General features: G+C 44.0%; 1 protein-coding gene across 1 annotated transcript in view; it reads left to right on the plus strand.

Annotated features, from left to right (window-relative positions):
• Window positions 1-21,730, plus strand: part of LOC137657855 (protein dispatched-like) — a 112,742-nt gene that overhangs the window by 10,798 nt on the left and 80,214 nt on the right. Inside the window, exon 3 of the mRNA XM_068392452.1 lies at window positions 12,949-12,997. The gene's annotated coding sequence lies outside the window, so the exon portion shown is untranslated. The remainder of the gene's footprint in view (window positions 1-12,948; window positions 12,998-21,730) is intronic.

Raw genomic sequence — 21,730 nt, forward strand, 5'->3', positions numbered from 1 at the left:
GAAGTTCCTGAACAATACTGCGGGGACTCTTCAGTGGAGTTCCTGACCAATACGGGGGGGGCGGGGTCTCTTCAGAGGAATTCTTGACCAAAACTGTGGGGGCTCTTCAGTGGAGTTCCAGACCAATACTGCGGGGCCTCTTCAGTGGAATTCCTGACCAATACTGAGTGGCCTCTTCAGTGGAATTCCTGACCAATATTGGGGGGCCTTTTCAGTGGAGTCCCTGACCAATAATGTGTGGTATCTTCAGTGGAGTTCCTGACCAATACTGCATGGCCTCTTCAGTGGAGTTCCTGACCAATACTGCGTGGCCTCTTCAGTGGAGTTCCTGACCAATATTTTGGGGGCCTCTTCAGTGAAGTTCCTGACCAATACTGCGGGGCCTCTTCAATGGAGTTCCTGACCAATACGGGGGGGGGGGGGGGTCTCTTCAGAGGAATTCTTGACCAAAACTGTGGGGGCTCTTCAGTGGAGTTCCAGACCAATACTGCGGGGCCTCTTCAGTGGAATTCCTGACCAATACTGAGTGGCCTCTTCAGTGGAATTCCTGACCAATATTGGGGGGCCTTTTCAGTGGAGTCCCTGACCAATAATGTGTGGTATATTCAGTGGAGTCCCTGACCAATAATGTGTGGTATCTTCAGTGGAGTTCCTGACCAATACTGCATGGCCTCTTCAGTGGAGTTCCTGACCAATACTGCGTGGCCTCTTCAGTGGAGTTCCTGACCAATATTTGGGGGCCTCTTCAGTGAAGTTCCTGAACAATACTGCGTGGCCTCTTCAGTGGAGTTTCTGACCAATACTGCGGGGCCTCTTCAATGGCGTTCCTGACCAATACGGGGGGGGGGGGGGTCTCTTCAGAGGAATTCTTGACCAAAACTGTGGGAGCTCTTCAGTGAAGTTCCTGACCAGTACTGTGAGTCCACTTCAGTGGAGTTCCTGACCAATATTGCTGGGCCTCTTCAGTGGAATTCCTGACCAAAACTGTGGGAGCTCTTATGTGAAGTTCCTGACCAGTACTGTGAGGCCACTTCAGTGGAGTTCCTGACCAATATTGCTGGGCCTCTTCAGTGGAATTCCTGACCAAAACTGTGGGAGCTCTTCAGTGAAGTTCCTGACCAGTACTGTGAGGCCACTTCAGTGGAGTTCTTGACCAATATTTGGGGGCCTCTTCAGTGAAGTTCCTGAACAATACTGCGGGGCCTCTTCAGTGGAGTTTCTGACCAATACTGCGGGGCCTCTTCAATAGAGTTCCTGACCAATACGGGGGGGGGGGGGGGGGGGTTCTCATCAGTGGAGTTCCTGACCAATACTGCGGGGCCACTTCAGTGGAATTCCTGACCAATATTGCTGGGCCTCTTCAGTGGAATTCCTGACCAAAACTGTGGGAGCTCTTCAGTGAAGTTCCTGGCCAATACTGTGAGGCCACTTCAGTGGAGTTCTTGACCAATATTTGGGGGCCTTTTCAGTGAAGTTCCTGAACAATACTGCGGGGCCTCTTCAGTGGAGTTTCTGACCAATACTGCGGGGCCTCTTCAATGGAGTTCCTGACCAATACGGGGGGGGGGGGGGGTCTCCTCAGAGGAATTCTTGACCAAAACTGTGGGAGCTCTTCAGTGAAGTTCCTGACCAGTACTGTGAGTCCACTTCAGTGGAGTTCCTGACCAATATTGCTGGGCCTCTTCAGTGGAATTCCTGACCAAAACTGTGGGGGCTCTTCAGTGGAGTTCCAGACCAATATTGGGGGGCCTTTTCAGTGGAGTCCCTGACCAATAATGTGTGGTATCTTCAGTGGAGTTCCTGACCAATACTGCATGGCCTCTTCAGTGGAGTTCCTGACCAATATTGGGGGGCCTTTTCAGTGGAGTCCCTGACCAATAATGTGTGGTATCTTCAGTGGAGTTCCTGACGAATACTATGTGGCCTCTTCAGTGGAGTTCCTGACCAATATTTGGGGGCCTCTTCAGTGAAGTTCCTGACCAATATTGGGGGGCCTTTTCAGTGGAGTCCCTGACCAATAATGTGTGGTATCTTCAGTGGAGTTCCTGACCAATACTGCATGGCCTCTTCAGTGGAGTTCCTGACCAATATTGGGGGGCCTTTTCAGTGGAGTCCCTGACCAATAATGTGTGGTATCTTCAGTGGAGTTCCTGACCAATACTGCATGGCCTCTTCAGTGGAGTTCCTGACCAATATTTGGGGGCCTCTTCAGTGAAGTTCCTGAACAATACTGCAGGGCCTCTTCAGTGGAGTTCCTGCACAATATTGGGGGGCCTTTTCAGTGGAGTCCCTGACCAATAATGTGTGGTATATTCAGTGGAGTTCCTGACCAATACTGCGTGGCCTCTTCAGTAGAGTTCCTGACCAAGACTGCGTGGCCTCTTCAGTGGAGTTCCTGACCAATATTTGGGGGCCTCTTCAGTGAAGTTCCTGAACAATACTGCAGGGCCTCTTCAGTGGAGTTTCTGACCAATACTGCGGGGCCTCTTCAATGGAGTTCCTGACCAATACGGGGGGGGGGGGGGGGTCTCTTCAGTGAAGTTCCTGACCAATACTGTGAGGCCACTTCAGTGGAGTTCCTGACCAATATTGCTGGGCCTCTTCAGTGGAATTCCTGACCAATATTGGGGGTCCTTTTCAGTGAAATCTCTGACCAATAATGTGTGGTATCTTCAGTGGAGTTCCTGACCAATACTGCGTAGCCTCTTCACAGGAGTTCCTGACCAAGACTGCGTGGCCTCTTCAGTGGAGTTCCTGACCAATATTTGGGGGCCTCTTCAGTGAAGTTCCTGAACAATACTGCGGGGCCTCTTCAGTGGAGTTTCTGACCAATACTGCGGGGCCTCTTCAATGTAGTTCCTGACCAATACTGCGGGGTCTCTTCAGTGGAATTCTTGACCAAAGCTGTGGGGACTTCAGTGGAGTTTCTGACCAATACTGCGGGCCTCTTCAATGGAGTTCCTGACCAATACGGGGGGGGGGGGGGGTCTCCAGTGGAATTCTTGACCAATACTGCGGGGCCTCTTCAATGGAGTTCCTGACCAATACGGGGGGGGGGGGGGTGTGGTTGGTCTCTTCAGTGGAATTCTTGACCAGTATTGGGGGGCCTCTTCAGTGGAGTCCCTGACCCAATAATGTGTGGTATCTTCAGCGGAGTTCCTGACCAATACTGCGGGGCCTCTTCAGTGGAATTCCTGACCAATACTGTGGAAGATCTTCAGTGAAGTTCCTGACCAATACTGCGGGGCCTCTTCAGTGGAATTCCTGACCAATACTGCGGGGCCTCTTCAGTGGAATTCCTGACCAATACTGTGGAAGATCTTCAGTGAAGTTCCTGACCAATACTGCGGGGCCTCTTCAGTGGAATTCCTGACCAATACTGTGGAAGATCTTCAGCGGAGTTCCTGACCAATACTGCGGGGCCTCTTCAGTGGAATTCCTGACCAATACTGTGGAAGATCTTCAGCGGAGTTCCTGACCAATACTGCGGGGCCTCTTCAGTGGAATTCCTGACCAATACTGTGGAAGATCTTCAGTGAAGTTCCTGACCAATACTGAGGGGCCTCTTCAGTGGAATTCCTGACCAATACTGCGGGGGCCTCTTCAGTGGAATTCCTGACCAATACTGTGGAAGATCTTCAGTGAATTCCTGACCAATACTGCGGAGCCTCTTCAGTGAAGTTCCTGACCAATACTGCGGGGCCTCTTCAGTGGAATTCCTGACCAATACTGCGGGGGCCTCTTCAGTGGAATTCCTGACCAATACTGTGAGGCCTCGCTGTGATGTTCCTGACATATACTGCGGGGGCTTTTTCAGTGGAGTTCCTGACCAATACTGTGAGGCCTCGCTGTGATGTTCCTGACCAATACTGTGAGGCCTCTTCAGTGGAATTCCTGACCAATACTGTGGAAGATCTTCAGTGAAGTTCCTGACCAATACTGCGGGGCCTCATCAGTGAATTCCTGACCAATACTGCAGGGGCCTCTTCAGTGGAGTTCCTGCCCTATACTGAGAGGCCTCTTCAGTGGAGTTCCTGACCAATACTGAGAGGCCTCTTCAGTGGAATTCCTGATTAATACTGCGAGCCTCTTCAGTGGAGTTTCCTGACCAATACTGCATGGCCTCTTCAGTGGAGTTCCTGACCAATACTGCGGGGCCTCCTCAGTGGAATTCCTGACCAATACTGCAGGGCCTCTTCAGTGGAGTTCCTGCCTTATACTGAGAGGCCTCTTCAGTGGAGTTCCTGACCAATACTGAGAGGCCTCTTCAGTGGAATTCCTGATTAATACTGCGAGCCTCTTCAGTGGAGTTCCTGACCAATACTGCGGGGGGGGGCCTCTTCAGTGGAATTCCTGACCAATACTGTGGTAGATCTTCAGGGAAGTTCCTGACCAATACTGGCGGGGGCCTCTTCTGTGGAGTTCCTGACCAATACTGAGAGGCCTCTTCAGTGGAATTCCTGATCAATACTGCGGGGCCTCTTCAGTGGAGTTCCTGACCAATACTGTGAGGCCTCGCTGTGATGTTCCTGACCAATACTGCGGGGCCTCTTCAGTGGAGTTCCTGACCAATACTGTGAGGCCTCGCTGTGATGTTCCTGACCAATACTGCGGGGGCTTTTTTCAGTGGAGTTCCTGACCAATACTGTGAGGGCCTCGCTGTGATGTTCCTGACCAATACTGCGGGGCCTCTTCAGTGGAGTTCCTGACCAATACTGCGGGGCCTTTTAAGTGGAGTTTCTGACCAATACTGCATGGCCTCTTCAGTGAAGTTCCTGACCAATACTGTGAGGCCTCTCTGTGATGTTCCTGACCAATACTGCGGGGGCCTCTTCAGTGGAGTATCTGACCAATACTGCGGGGCCTTTTAAGTGGAGTTCCTGACCAATACTGCGAGGCCTCTTAAGTGGAGTTCCTGACCAATACTACATGGCTTCTTGAGTGGAGTTCCTGACCAATACTGCGAGGCCTCTCCAATGGAGTTCCTGACTACCATCAAAGGCCATTCCAGCAGAGGAGTCATTCCTTCTGTTGATGTGGAGTCCCTCTTCACTTATGGGCCTGTAGACGAGACCATCCAACCTAGTCCTGGAACGAGTTTACAGAGATGATTCAACCCTTCTCTGAACTTGAAAATAAGTTAAAATTTTTAGCTCTTAATATTTTTTTTTCTTTTTTGGTCAAATGAGTTTGTTAGAAACTTTTACATAAAATTTAATTTTTTGTTGAAAATTACCCCGATTTCATTTCACATTTATACATAACTTATGAACTTTCAGGATATGAAAATAAAGTTTCATATGTTGGCAGAAAAAAAGACCAAAGTAAGCTCCGTAATGTAAGTGATTATGGAGCTAGAGGATTATATATATATAATATATATATATATATATATATATATATATATATTATATATATATATATTATACTATATATATATATTCTCCCTAATGTAAGTGATTATGGAGCTAGAGGATTATATATATATATATATATATATATATATATATATATATATATATATATATATATATATATATATATATATATATATATTCTCCCTAATGTAAGTGATTATGGAGCTAGAGGATATATATATATATATATATATATATATATATATATATATATATATATATATATATATATATATATATATATATATATAAACGGATAATGAGACGTCGGAATATGGGTTTTCTTCATTTATTACAAAAGGTTCGTTCGTAAGTACACCGTACACTATTACCCTCTCAGGTGAGGGACTTATCAACTCGAGCGCTTCCGAAGGCAACTTACTCCCTTCGCTACCAAAATGCAATCTTGTACATTTACATGCTGAGATATAGGTTTTTGTGGAATTCTCTTGATGTAAGTTCATTTACCTTGATGTACAACACATCTCTATACATGAATTAGTATATATATATATATAATATATATATATATATATATATATATATATATATATATATATATATATATATATATATATATTGTTAAAGGCAAAGTGTCATTTGCAGATCAAGAGAAAAAGTTAGTGCTCGATCTATAACGATTCTTCAAGTTCGTTTTAACTCTCAATTATAGCAATAGCCTAAAAGAGTTTTAAACTAGTCTGGTTGTTATTATTATTATTATTATTATTATTATTATTATTTTTGTTAGCTACACTACAACATTAGTTGGGAAAGCACGATGCAATAAGCAAAAGAGCTCCAATAGGGGAAAATAGCCCAGTGAGGAAAGGAAATAAGGTAATAAAAAGATTACAATAGAAATAATTAATAGTTAAAATAACATATATGAAGAACAGTAACAACATCAAAGTAGGCCTTCCATTACTAAAATATAAAGACATAACCTGTTTCACCTTTTTTCGTGATATTTCAGTAACTCTCTCTCTCTCTCTCTCTCTCTCTCTCTCTCTCTCTCTCTCTCTCTCTCTCTCTCTCTCTCTCTTTGTAATAAGGTAACCTTATAGTTTATGGGTGCTTCGTTGATACATCATTAGACGACGTAGGGATTGGCCATACAGAGACTGGACGCTGGGTCCACTTTTTCCTCTCTTTTGCTTTCCACCTGTCTTTCTGGGTGTCTGCTACGCTTGCCTTGATGTTGCATCTCCTTTAGCAAAGTATAAAAGATTTCTTCATCTGTTGAATTTACTTTTTTTGAAGTCGTCTAGAAGTTGAAATAAGGTGGTGAAATCCCGTAGAATTGTCACACACGACAACGGTTACTGAAACAAAGTCGAAACATGAAGTTTAAATACCGTAGACTTGTTGATGTTGACACTGACCTTCATTCTGAGAACAGCTTTTGTCGATGGCAGTTGTGGTTTATAAAAAACTTTTTTGGGAGGAAATATTCTAAGATTTGTGTTGTTTATAATAACCATAAGAAGTTAGTTTGAGGTGGATATAGGAACATTCTGCTTTTCTAAGTAGGATTACTGCTACTACTACCAAGTAGGGTTATTATTACAGTACTACTAAATAGGGTTACTACTATCATTACTAATTCGAGTTATTACTACTAATGAATAGGGTTACTACTACTACTACTACTACTAAGGAAGGTCATTATGAAAACTAGTCTCACAAACATGCATTTCCCACACCTAGATTTTGAATAATAAACAATTTATTAATTCAATTGCTCACGAGGTTACTTGTCCTTATTGTCTTATTTTCCGTTGTGCTCATGCGCTAACACTTCATGCATTACTGCATATACGTTACAGCACCTCAGGCACTTCTGCGTATGCGTCACAGCACCTAAGGAACTTTTGCACATACGTAACTGTTTCATCACCTCAGGCACATCTGCGCATGCGTCATAGCACTCCCAGGCACTTCTCGCATACTTTACGTCACTTCAGGTGCTTCTGCGTATGCGTTACATCATCTCAGGCGTTTCTGTGCATTCTTTACGTCACCTCAGGCGCTTCTGCGCATGCGTTACATCATCTCAGGCATTTCTGCGCATGCGTTACATCACCTCTGGCACTTCTGTGCATGCGTCACAGCTCCTCAGTCACTTCTGTGCATGCATCACAGCAACTCTGTCACTTCTGTGCATGCATCACAGCAACTCAATCACTTCTGCGCATGCGTCACAGCACCCCAGTCACTTCTGTGCATGCGTCACAGCATCCAGGCACTTTGAGGTATGCATTCCATCACCTCAGGCACTTCTGCGCATTTGCTCCACCACCTCAGGCACTTCTGCGCATCACCTCATGCACACTTCTGATGCGTTCTATCCCCTCAGGTACTTTTGCTCATGTATTCCATCCTCTCAGGCACTTCTGCGCATGTGTCACAGCATATCAGTCACTTTTGCGCATCCGTCACAGAACCCTAGGCACTTCTGCGCATGCGTTCCATCACCTCAGGTACTTCTGCGCATGCGTTACATCACCTCAGTCATTTCTGCGCATGCGTCACAGCACCTCTGGCACTTCACGTCATTACGTCGTATTCCTGGACCCAGCTTTTTTTTGGCACAAGGAGGGGGAACAAAAGAATAAGAGTTTTCTGTGTACGTCAGGTGTAATGGCGGTGGCATTGTCCAAGACTCGTGCTCATTGTTCTCGCGTTTTGGGTCGCGTTCAAATGGGACAAATGAGTTGGTTGCGTTTAAATGGGCCAGGTGGCGGCTGTGGTTACGTTCAATGGGAGATTGTGAAAGGCTCAGAGCAGTTCCTGATGGAAAGAGGGTTTTTTTGTTTTTGTTTTCTTGTTAATAAGGTTTGAATGGCTGCGGGAATAATGCTGTTGGGTGTGGTTGATTGTGTTGAATGACCTTGCATTATTATTGCATGATTGCAGCAATTTGAAATTATCATTTTACATATATATATATATATATATATATATATATATATATATATATATATATAAATAATGCTGTATACACACACACACACACACACACATATATATATATATATATATATATATATATATGTGCGTGTGTATGTGTGTGTGTGTGTTCGAATATACTAAATTAATTTTTACCCTTTCTCTCTCTCTCTCTCTCTCTCTCTCTCTCTCTCTCTCTCTCTCTCTCTCTCTCTCTCTCTCTCTCAGATTCCAGACTATTTAGCTTGATGACTTACTTCTTTCCTTCGACGGCCAGACTTTGGAACTAGATTTTTTCCTATATGTTTTCGTGTCCTGTGAGATTCTTGCAGTTGCTTCGGTGTCTGTATTTTTTTTCCAATATTTTCTGCGTTGTTAAGCCATTGAAATCTACACATTTTAAAGAAAAAAAAAACAAGAATTAGCTGTTACCTCGTTCAATGAGTCTTTTTTATTTGTATTTAGAGGCCCATTCCTTAAAATGGAAATCAATTTAATCGTAAATATACCTGAATTGGATTTCTCATTCACTTCAAAATAACCGTGATTTTGATCGGAAATTCTCCTTAAAAAATATAGTCTTCAGCCGCATTTCAGTAAAATACTGGCGACCGTAATTTTCACCCTACTCTGTTATTATCTTTTACGGGTTGGTGACCGTAATGTCACCCCTTTACCTCAATATATCCGTTTATAAAACGGTAAATGCCTGGGTTGTTGTGACCCGATTATTAACGTCTCTGCCTGGTGTTTGCCAGTCGGGGGTTCGAGTTCCGCTCAGACTCGTTAGTGCCATCAGTGTCTGCAACCTTACCATCCTTGTAAGCTAAGGTTGGGATTTTTGAGGGAGCCTATTTGTCTATATGTTGGGTCATCAGCAGCCATTGCCTGGTCTTTCCTGGTCCTAGCTTGGGCGCTGGTCTTGGGCATTGTCCTGCCTGATAGGGCAATGCCACTGTCCCCTTGCCTCTGCCATTCATGAGCGGCCTTTAAAGCTTTAAACATTTATTCCAAGACCTGTACTTTTTTTTTTTTTTTTTTTTTTTAATGGCAAATTTTTAAGTGTTTTTCTGATAACAATTCAGTGAATAATGATTCAATTTGGCTGTCTCGTCTTCTAATCATTCATAACAAACTTAACTATACCGATATTGATAAGTAGCTGTTCCCCATATTATAGAAAAACCAATCGGTCTGTCAATATAGTCTTTTTATAGTTTATATATAAAATATCTGTTTTAATGTTGTTACTGTTTTAAAAATATTTTATATTGTTCATTAATTCTCATATCGTTTATTAATTTCCTTATTATGTTTCCTCACTGGGCTATATTTCCCCTGTTGGAGCCCTTGGGCTTATGGCATCATGGTTTTTCCAAGTAGGGTTGTAGCTTTGCCCTTGATAATAATAATAATAATAATAATAATAATAATGATAGTGATAATAATAGAAATGATAATAATAAATAGTAATAATAATAAATAATAATAATGATAATAATAATAATTAATTCTTCTTCTTCTTCTTCTTTTTCTTCTTTGTCTACATCTTTTCCCACTTCTATGTGGGGCCGATGTTTCTGGTTAGCTTTCTCCATCTACTTCAGTCCCACACTTCATCACCGGTTAATCCCTTTGATTGAAGGTCATCCTTGATATAGTCCATCCACCTTCGCTGAGGGGGTGGGGGGGGGGTAAGCCAGCCTCAACTTGGAGCCGGTCCCAAGCCCGGGTAAGTGGGGAGGGTTGGCGGCAGGAAAGGCATCCGGCCACAAAAAAAAAAAAAGAAAAAAAAAAAAAAAAAAAAAAAAAGAAAAAAAAAAGCCAAAACAACTATGATCATTGAGTATAATCAGAATGAAATAATTTTTAATTATTGATAATTAATAGTGATAGTTAATAATAATAATGATAATAATTAATAATAATCAGTGCAGTCTCCTTCCATCTTGCTGTCCTGTGAAACATGGTGATTGGGGCCTTTCCCCTCATCTACACCTCAACACTGAACGATCTCTTCTGCCCCAGCGCTGGTCCGTATGACCTAAATTCGCGAATCCAAATCTATATTGCAGTGTTAGGTCACGGCTATTTTCGAGGGTGGGCGTCCTGCCCTTTTGGGCCACGCTGCGTGGGCGTAGGCGTAGGTAGGTGCAAGGTCATTGGCGTGGTATATTACCCTCCTCCTTACTGAGGGGAGTAGCTGGAGGATCTCTCTCTCTCTCTCTCTCTCTCTCTCTCTCTCTCTCTCTCTCTCGAAGTGGGAGGAGTTTGACATTATTAGCGAGGTTCATTATGAACTTGAGGTTTCGGTGGCCTGATTGGTAACGTCTCTGCCTGGTGTTTGCCAGTTGGGGGTTCGAGTCCCACTCAGACTCGTTAGTGCCATTAGTGTCTGCAACCTTACCATCCTTGTGAGCTAAGGTTGGTGGGTTTGGGGGAGCCTATAAGTCTATCTGCTGAGTCATCAGCAGCCACTGCCTGGCCCTCCCTGGTCCTAGCTTGGGTGGAGAGGAGGCTTGGGCGCTTATCACATATATGGTCAGTCTCTAGGGCATTGTCCTGATTGCTAGGGCAATGTCACCGTCCCTTGCTTCTGCCATTCATGAGCGACCTTTAAAATCAGTAGAACACAGACCTCCACCACTGCAGCTTATTTCTCGATCTTTTGCTTGACCTTGACCTTTGATCTTAACGTGTATTAATTGCCGTGGATTTTCATGCTATGAAATATGAACCGAGTTTGAAGTCTCTGTGATAACGATGGTCAAACTTATGGCTGATTACGTGAATTGGACATTTTGCTTGACTGTGACCTTGACCTTCCAAAATCTAAATATTTCCAACTTTTTACATAATAATTAATCCCTGCAAGTTTCATTACTCTACGATTAAAATTGTGGCCAGGAAACTGTTCACAAACAAATAAACACACAAACATGGGTGAAAACATAACCTCCTTCCAACTTCGTGGCTGGAACTGACATCGTCAACATAGTCAATCAAAGGGAAGTTCGTGACGTCAGTGTACATTGGGTATATATTCATAATATATACTAAATTGCAAATGGAGTAATTACTCAAAAGTATTTGTGAATTGCATATTTTATTTGGTAAATACTTGACAATAAATCTTATCCTTCTTTTAAAGAAACTTTTGATGAGAATGACATATTTTTGCAGTGTATGTTTTCATTGGCTGGAAATTGGCAGGCATCGTTATGCAGTGGTCAATAGATGGCGTTAGTGTAGCAAAACGTCGTCTGGGAAAATTAGTCATTCTGAAAATAGTTTCTTTAAAAAAAACACTTTAATAAGATTTATCATCAAATATTTACCAAATAAAATATACATTTCACATATAGTGACACTTTTGAGTAATTACTCCATTTTTGATTTAAGATATATTTTGAATATATACCAAACGTACGCTGACGTCACGAACTTCCCTTTGGTTGACGATGTCAGTTCCAGGTCGTTTAGTACCTCCTCCACCAGACCCTCCCCCTCCTCCCCCTTGTGCAACATATTTTGCTACATTTTATTTTCCCAGCATTTAAAGAACCTCCTAATTACTGTACAAGAAGAGGAGAGCTGCAGGGATGCATAATTTTGGAGTAAATGCAGAGCGTGCTCTTGTAAACAAATACCACTTTTAGCATTTAATGGAAAGAGTATTGACATGTTAAAAGGCATAATTTCAAGTTGTCATACTTTTAGCATTAAATGGAAAGAGTATTGACATTTTAAAAGGCATAATTTCAAGTTGTCATACTTTTAGCATTTAATGGAAAGAGTACTGACATGTTAAAAGGCATAATTTCAAGTTGTCATACTTTTAGCATTTAATGGAAAGAGTACTGACATGTTAAAAGGCATAATTTAAAGTTGTCATACTTTTAGCATTAAATGGAAAGAGTACTGACATGTTAAAAGGCATAATTTCAAGTTGTCATTCTCAAGAATACTGTAATCTTTATAAACATTAATTTGGACTATCGTTTTCCTTTCTTCCATTTGCTGTCCAACCTCTTCAACCTGGACTTCATAGAGCAACTGCAATTGATAACCTCCCCGGTCCCAGCTCTTGAGATTTGGCCCAAATGAACAAATCCTCATAAAACAAAGAGTTTTAAGCTTCATTCTTGTCCTAAGCTTTCGCGCATAAATGTGATCATGAGATATCAAACCTTTTGTTCCCATTGTAAAAAGGAGATACGGTCTATCTCTCTCTCTCTCTCTCTCTCTCTCTCTCTCTCTCTCTCTCTCTCTCTCTCTCTCTCTGTCCATGGTAAACGAACTCAGGAATAAATCAGACAACAACATAGAAACTCTCTAAATGGTTAAACTAATTCGCTCTACGCAAGACCAAATGAAGTCTCCGCGGATGTACTAAAAATTCTGAAATGTCCAAAATCCTTGTAACTAACTCTCTCTCTCTCTCTCTCTCTCTCTCTCTCTCTCTCTCTCTCTCTCTCTCTCTCTCTCTCTCTCCATACTTTTGCCATATTTTTAACTTTTGTTATGGCTTTTATAATTTTATTCATATTTACTCATATTCATCATTTGCTCTTTACAGAACGGTATATTCTCCTAGCTAATGACTCGGCTCTGAGTTCGTCTAAGAAGTAAGTATTCCCTCTTAGTTGTTTTTTTATCTTCAGTTAACTTGTACGTTGTTGGAATTTCTTATTTTTGTGACGTAAAAAAAAAAAATAAAAACTTTTTCATGGCAAAGCTTCACGTCTGATTGATACTTGATATCAGGTAGGAGGTCCACCATTGCTATAAAGGTTATTAGTTCAGCCAGTGGAGTGTCCTTGGTGGGTATGGTAAAAATACACCATTGGCCTTCGAAGCTGTGACGACACTATATGGGCTAAGTCAACCAATTGTATTGTTTTTACTATATTTGTAATCTGAAAATTAATTTGTATGATTTGATAATCAGTCGCTGTTTCCTCTTAGGTTTATAGCATCCTACTTTTCCAACTAGGGGTGTAGCTTAGCTATTAATAATAATAATAATAATAATAATAATAATAATAATAATAATAATAATAATAATAATACATTTACCAAGGCACTTCCCCCAATTTTGGGGGGTAGCCGACATCAACAAATGAAACAAAACAAAAAGGGGACCTCTACTCTCTACGTTCCTCCCAGCCTGACAGCAACAACAACGACAACAACAGCAATAATAATGATGATAATAATAATGCACCCAATGCTACCTATACAAACGAGATGTAATGAAATGTGGATAGGTGTGTCCGTAGACTAAATTACATTTTTGTTCGAAAACCTACCAACATTGTAATTTCATATAATTTTTCCTTAAATGTTTATTATTTTAAGTTATTTTAGGTTATTCTCGTTATTTGGAATTTTCCAAAGTAGGCGTTTGTGTACTTTCCTATATGTATAGTCAATATTTGTGTACTTTCCTATATGTATAGTCAATATTTGTGTACTTTCCTATATGTATAGTCAATATTTGTGTACTTTCCTATATGTATAGTCAATATTTGTGTACTTTCCTATATGTATAGTCAATATTTGTGTACTTTCCTATATGTATAGTCAATATTTGTGTACTTTCCTATATGTATAGTCAATATATAGCTGGCAAAGTACGTATCTTGCAGATTTGTTATTAAGAATTCTTGCAGGGTTAAAGGCCGCTCATGAATGGCAGAGGCAAGGGACAGTAACAATGCCCCTGTTGGTATGATAATTCCATGGAGACTAACCATATATACATATGGTTAACGCCCAAGCACCTCTCCACCTAAGCTAGGGCCAGGGGGGACCAGGCAATGACTGCTGATGACTCAGCAGGTAGACCTGTAGGCTCCCTAAACTCCCCATCATTATCTCACAAGGATGGTGCGGTTGCAGACACTACAAGAAACTGTAGAGCTTGAGCGGGAGTCGAACTCCAGAGACATTCTTAATTAAGAATGCCCTATTCCTTTATTAATGAGGAAGCATTTCATTAATGGTACCGTAGACTTTGGAGAATTCTAATCATCCCAGTGGGATGCTCAGGTCCAGGGAAAGTTAAATTGTACTGGGTGGAAGGTTATTATCCTAGAAAAAAATATACTCCAAAAGGACACTCCAAAATCAAACCATTGTTCTCTGGTCTTGGGTAGTGCCATAGCCTCAGTACCAAGATCTTTCACTGTCTTGGGGTAGGGTTCTCTTGCTTGAGGGTACACGTGGGCATTGTTCTCTGGTCTTGGGTAGCGCCATAGCCTGTGTGCCAAGGTCTTCCACTCTCTTGGGGGTAGGGTTCTCTTGCTTGAGGGTACACGGGGGCATTGTCCTCTGGTCTTGGGTAGCGCCATAGCCTGTGTGCCAAGGTCTTCCACTCTCTTGGGGGTAGGGTTCTCTGGCTTGAGGGTACACGCGGGCATTGTTCTCTGGTCTTGGGTAGTGCCATAGCCTCTGTACCAAGGTCTTCCACTGTCTTGGGGTAGGGTTCTCTTGCTTGAGGGTACACGCGGGCATTGTTCTCTGGTCTTGGGTAGTGCCATAGCCTCTGTACCAAGGTCTTCCACTCTCTTGGGGGTAGGGTTCTCTTGCTTGAGGGTACACGGGGGCATTGTCCTCTGGTCTTGGGTAGCGCCATAGCCTGTGTGCCAAGGTCTTCCACTCTCTTGGGGGTAGGGTTCTCTTGCTTGAGGGTACACGCGGGCATTGTCCTCTGGTCTTGGGTAGCGCCATAGCCTGTGTGCCAAGGTCTTCCACTCTCTTGGGGGTAGGGTTCTCTTGCTTGAGGGTACACGCGGGCATTGTCCTCTGGTCTTGGGTAGCGCCATAGCCTGTGTGCCAAGGTCTTCCACTCTCTTGGGGGTAGGGTTCTCTTGCTTGAGGGTACACGCGGGCATTGTCCTCTGGTCTTGGGTAGCGCCATAGCCTCTGTGCCAAGGTCTTCCACTCTCTTGGGGGTAGGGTTCTCTGGCTTGAGGGTACACGCGGGCATTGTTCTCTGGTCTTGGGTAGTGCCATAGCCTCTGTGCCAAGGTCTTCCACTGTCTTGGGGGTAGGGTTCTCTGGCTTGAGGGTACACGGGGGCATTGTCCTCTGGTCTTGGGTAGTGCCATAGCCTGTGTGCCAAGGTCTTCCACTCTCTTGGGGGTAGGGTTCTCTTGCTTGAGGGTACACGGGGGCATTGTCCTCTGGTCTTGGGTAGCGCCATAGCCTGTGTGCCAAGGTCTTCCACTGTCTTGGGGGTAGGGTTCTCTTGCTTGAGGGTACACGGGGGCATTGTCCTCTGGTCTTGGGTAGCGCCATAGCCTGTGTGCCAAGGTCTTCCACTCTCTTGGGGGTAGGGTTCTCTTGCTTGAGGGTACACGCGGGCATTGTCCTCTGGTCTTGGGTAGCGCCATAGCCTGTGTGCCAAGGTCTTCCACTCTCTTGGGGGTAGGGTTCTCTGGCTTGAGGGTACACGCGGGCATTGTCCTCTGGTCTTGGGTAGCGCCATAGCCTGTGTGCCAAGGTCTTCCACTCTCTTGGGGGTAGGGTTCTCTGGCTTGAGGGTACACGCGGGCATTGTCCTCTGGTCTTGGGTAGCGCCATAGCCTCTGTGCCAAGGTCTTCCACTGTCTTGGGGTAGGGTTCTCTGGCTTGAGGGTACACGCGGGCATTGTCCTCTGGTCTTGGGTAGCGCCATAGCCTCTGTACCAAGGTCTTCCACTGTCTTGGGGTAGGGTTCTCTGGCTTGAGGGTACACGCGGACATTGTTCTCTGGTCTTGGGTAGTGCCATAGCCTCTGTACCAAGGTCTTCCACTCTCTTGGGGGTAGGGTTCTCTTGCTTGAGGGTACACGCGGGCATTGTCCTCTGGTCTTGGGTAGCGCCATAGCCTCTGTACCAAGGTCTTCCACTCTCTTGGGGGTAGGGTTCTCTTGCTTGAGGGTACACGCGGGCATTGTCCTCTGGTCTTGGGTAGCGCCATAGCCTGTGTGCCAAGGTCTTCCACTCTCTTGGGGGTAGGGTTCTCTTGCTTGAGGGTACACGCGGGCATTGTCCTCTGGTCTTGGGTAGCGCCATAGCCTCTGTACCAAGGTCTTCCACTCTCTTGGGGGTAGGGTTCTCTTGCTTGAGGGTACACGCGGGCATTGTCCTCTGGTCTTGGGTAGCGCCATAGCCTCTGTACCAAGGTCTTCCACTCTCTTGGGGGTAGGGTTCTCTTGCTTGAGGGTACACGCGGGCATTGTCCTCTGGTCTTGGGTAGCGCCATAGCCTCTGTACCAAGGTCTTCCACTCTCTTGGGGGTAGGGTTCTCTTGCTTGAGGGTACACGCGGGCATTGTCCTCTGGTCTTGGGTAGCGCCATAGCCTCTGTACCAAGGTCTTCCACTCTCTTGGGGGTAGGGTTCTCTTGCTTGAGGGTACACGCGGGCATTGTCCTCTGGTCTTGGGTAGCGCCATAGCCTCTGTACCAAGGTCTTCCACTCTCTTGGGGGTAGGGTTCTCTTGCTTGAGGGTACACGCGGGCATTGTCCTCTGGTCTTGGGTAGCGCCATAGCCTCTGTACCAAGGTCTTCCACTCTCTTGGGGGTAGGGTTCTCTTGCTTGAGGGTACACGCGGGCATTGTTCTCTGGTCTTGGGTAGTGCCATAGCCTCTGTGCCAAGGTCTTCCACTCTCTTGGGGGTAGGGTTCTCTTGCTTGAGGGTACACGCGGGCATTGTCCTCTGGTCTTGGGTAGCGCCATAGCCTCTGTGCCAAGGTCTTCCACTCTCTTGGGGGTAGGGTTCTCTGGCTTGAGGGTACACGCGGGCATTGTTCTCTGGTCTTGGGTAGCGCCATAGCCTCTGTGCCAAGGTCTTCCACTGTCTTGGGGTAGGGTTCTCTGGCTTGAGGGTACACGCGGGCATTGTTCTCTGGTCTTGGGTAGTGCCATAGCCTCTGTACCAAGGTCTTCCACTGTCTTGGGGTAGGGTTCTCTGGCTTGAGGGTACACGCGGACATTGTTCTCTGGTCTTGGGTAGTGCCATAGCCTCTGTACCAAGGTCTTCCACTGTCTTGGGGTAGGGTTCTCTGGCTTGAGGGTACACGCGGGCATTGTTCTCTGGTCTTGGGTAGTGCCATAGCCTCAGTACCAAGGTCTTTCACTGTCTTGGGGTAGGGTTGTCTTGCTTGAGGGTACACGTGGGCTTTGTTCTCTGGTCTTGGGTAGCGCCATAGCCTCAGTACCAAGGTCTTTCACTGTCTTGGGGTAGGGTTGTCTTGCTTGAGGGTACACGTGGGCATTGTTCTCTGGTCTTGGGTAGCGCCATAGCCTCAGTACCAAGGTCTTTCACTGTCTTGGGGTAGGGTTGTCTTGCTTGAGGGTACACGTGGGCATTGTTCTCTGGTCTTGGGTAGCGCCATAGCCTGTGCACCAAGGTCTTTCACTGTCTTGGGGTAGGGTTCTCTTGCTTGAGGGTACACGTGGGCATTGTCCTCTGGTCTTGGGTAGCGCCATAGCCTCTGTGCCAAGGTCTTTCACTGTCTTGGGGTAGGGTTCTCTTGCTTGAGGGTACACGCGGGCATTGTCCTCTGGTCTTGGGTAGCGCCATAGCCTCTGTGCCAAGGTCTTCCACTCTCTTGGGGGTAGGGTTCTCTGGCTTGAGGGTACACGCGGGCATTGTTCTCTGGTCTTGGGTAGTGCCATAGCCTCTGTGCCAAGGTCTTCCACTGTCTTGGGGTAGGGTTCTCTGGCTTGAGGGTACACGCGGGCATTGTTCTCTGGTCTTGGGTAGTGCCATAGCCTCTGTACCAAGGTCTTCCACTGTCTTGGGGTAGGGTTCTCTGGCTTGAGGGTACACGCGGGCATTGTTCTCTGGTCTTGGGTAGTGCCATAGCCTCTGTACCAAGGTCTTCCACTGTCTTGGGGTAGGGTTCTCTGGCTTGAGGGTACACGCGGGCATTGTTCTCTGGTCTTGGGTAGCGCCATAGCCTCAGTACCAAGGTCTTTCACTGTCTTGGGGTAGGGTTCTCTTGCTTGAGGGTACACGCGGGCATTGTTCTCTGGTCTTGGGTAGCGCCATAGCCTCAGTACCAAGGTCTTTCACTGTCTTGGGGTAGGGTTCTCTTGCTTGAGGGTACACGTGGGCATTGTCCTCTGGTCTTGGGTAGCGCCATAGCCTCAGTACCAAGGTCTTTCACTGTCTTGGGGTAGGGTTCTCTTGCTTGAGGGTACACGTGGGCATTGTCCTCTGGTCTTGGGTAGCGCCATAGCCTGTGCACCAAGGTCTTTCACTGTCTTGGGGTAGGGTTCTCTTGCTTGAGGGTACACGTGGGCATTGTTCTCTGGTCTTGGGTAGCGCCATAGCCTGTGCACCAAGGTCTTTCACTGTCTTGGGGTAGGGTTCTCTTGCTTGAGGGTACACGTGGGCATTGTTCTCTGGTCTTGGGTAGCGCCATAGCCTCAGTACCAAGGTCTTTCACTGTCTTGGGGTAGGGTTCTCTAGCTTGAGGGTACACGTGGGCATTGTTCTCTGGTCTTGGGTAGCGCCATAGCCTGTGTACCAAGGTCTTTCACTGTCTTGGGGTAGGGTTCTCTTGCTTGAGGGTACACGTGGGCATTGTTCTCTGGTCTTGGGTAGCGCCATAGCCTGTGTGCCAAGGTCTTCCACTCTCTTGGGGGTAGGGTTCTCTTGCTTGAGGGTACACGGGGGCATTGTCCTCTGGTCTTGGGTAGCGCCATAGCCTGTGTGCCAAGGTCTTCCACTCTCTTGGGGGTAGGGTTCTCTTGCTTGAGGGTACACGGGGGCATTGTCCTCTGGTCTTGGGTAGCGCCATAGCCTGTGTGCCAAGGTCTTCCACTCTCTTGGGGGTAGGGTTCTCTTGCTTGAGGGTACACGGGGGCATTGTCCTCTGGTCTTGGGTAGCGCCATAGCCTGTGTGCCAAGGTCTTCCACTCTCTTGGGGGTAGGGTTCTCTTGCTTGAGGGTACACGGGGGCATTGTCCTCTGGTCTTGGGTAGCGCCATAGCCTGTGTGCCAAGGTCTTCCACTCTCTTGGGGGTAGGGTTCTCTTGCTTGAGGGTACACGTCTCTTGCTTGAGGGTACACGGGGGCATTGTCCTCTGGTCTTGGGTAGCGCCATAGCCTGTGTGCCAAGGTCTTCCACTCTCTTGGGGTAGGGTTCTCTAGCTTGAGGGTACACGTGAGCATTGTTCTCTGGTCTTGGGTAGTGCCATAGCCTGTGTACCAAGGTCTTTCACTGTCTTGGGGTATGGTTCTCTTGCTTGAGGGTACACGTGGGCACACTGTTCTATCTTATTTCTCTTCCTCTTGTTTTAAGTTATTATAGTTTACAGTATATATGAAATATTTATTTTGATTTTGTTATTGTTCCTAAAATATTTTATATTAATTGTTAATTACTTTTCTTGTTGTTTCACTATTTCCTTTCCTCACTGGGCAATTTTCCTCTGTTGGAACCCTTGGGCTTATAGCATCCTACTTTTCCAACTAGGGTTGTAGCTTAGCAAATAATAATAATGATAATAATAATAACGATAATGATAATAATAATATTAATAATAATAATAATAACCACAACAACAACAATGATAATGATAACAATAATAATGACAACGACAAGGACAATAACAATAACCACAATAATAATAATAATAATAATAATAATAATAATAATAATAAATCAATTGTAATAATAATAATAATAATAATAATAATAATAATAATAATAATAATAATAAGTAGAAATGCCTTTTATTTGAAGCTTATCCGAACCCATATGTTTTTCTATCTACTGTTCTTTAAAAAAAAGAAAAGAAAATTGAGCATTATCCTGGTGTAGTTATAATTTTATTCATTTACAGCAACTGAAAATAAATGAAACATTTTTCGTCCCAATTTTTTCTCATATTTCCATTTTATATTTATACTCTGCTGGGTTGAACTTTAGTTTTATAATTTCGTCGTCCTCATATTGGTGTAAATTATATTTTATTCTATACTCACAATTCTCACAGTTGTCCATATTCTGTTTTCACTTGCTTTGATGTTGTGCCTCGCTTTAGCTTTATATAAATCTTCGTGTCGTTCTTTATTTGAACCTTATTATTATTATTATTATTATTATTATTATTATTATTATTATTATTATTATTATTATTATTTTGATTGATTTATTAATATTATTATTATTATTTTTATTATTCATGATTATTATTATTATTATTATTATCATTGTTATTATTATCGTTAGTATTATAATTATTTATCATTATTATTTTCATTTTTAATATTTTATTATTATTTTTTTTTTAAATTTCATTACTATTATCATCATCATTGATATTGTTATTATTATTATTATTATTATTATTATTATTATTATTATTATATTATCATTATTATTATTATTATTATTATTATTGTTATTATTATTATTGTCATTTTTTATTTATTATTCTTCTCCTTTGCTCTTTCCATCATTCCGTAGCACTGTCTCATTATATTTCCATCTTTTGTTATCGTATCCTTCATTCTGCCCTCAAAACCTCCCCCCCCCAATTTCTTTCGCACATTACGTCACGTTCTAGCAACGTATGAAGTGGTAACGTCACTAAGTTAGGTGAGAGGCTTGTGAAAGGATTTCCAGGCATTATGGAATACTGGAACTTCATCAAGGATGACGCATTTATGTTTTTTTTTTCCAGAAGTATATCAATATTAGTAGTAATTAGAAGGTTTTTGCTGTTTTGGTTAACTGGAAAGTTTTACAACAGTAGAACCTTCCAGTGGATGTCTGGAATTCCTTTAAAGATGATGATGAACGACCGAAGGGTATTCCAGAATCATGACTGGAAAGATGAGGGAGGAAGACTTTCCAAACTGATGATTTGCGAGACGACCTTCCAGTATCATGTTAGTTGAAAGACCTGCTAATGAGATGTGGGAGTGATAAGCCTTTTTAGGCGAACGAACAGCTAGGAAGCTTTTCCATGGGTCCGGAAAGGTCAAAGGTATTTCCAGCGTGATCGGAAGGCGTCTGGCTGGACTGGGTGGCAGTAGAACGCTCCTGGATGACAAATGGCTGGAATGAATGTCGTTATGACAGAGCATGCGAGGGAGGCGTTTCATGATGATGGCTGGAAACTGGAGGGATGTTTGGAAATTGGAAGGATTTCTGGAAACAAAGGATTTATGGAAAATGGAAGGATGTCCGGAAACTGAAAGGATTTCTGGAACTGAAGGGATTTCTGGAAACTGGAAGGATGTCTGGAAACTGAAAGGATTTCTGGAAACTGATAGGATTTCTGGAAACTGGAAGGATATCTGGAATGACAAAGATTCACAGAATGATGATGATCTAAATTGATAGGATGT

Source organism: Palaemon carinicauda, chromosome 18 (genome assembly GCF_036898095.1).
Source record: "Palaemon carinicauda isolate YSFRI2023 chromosome 18, ASM3689809v2, whole genome shotgun sequence".
In the NCBI taxonomy this organism is placed as follows: Eukaryota; Metazoa; Arthropoda; class Malacostraca; order Decapoda; family Palaemonidae; genus Palaemon; species Palaemon carinicauda.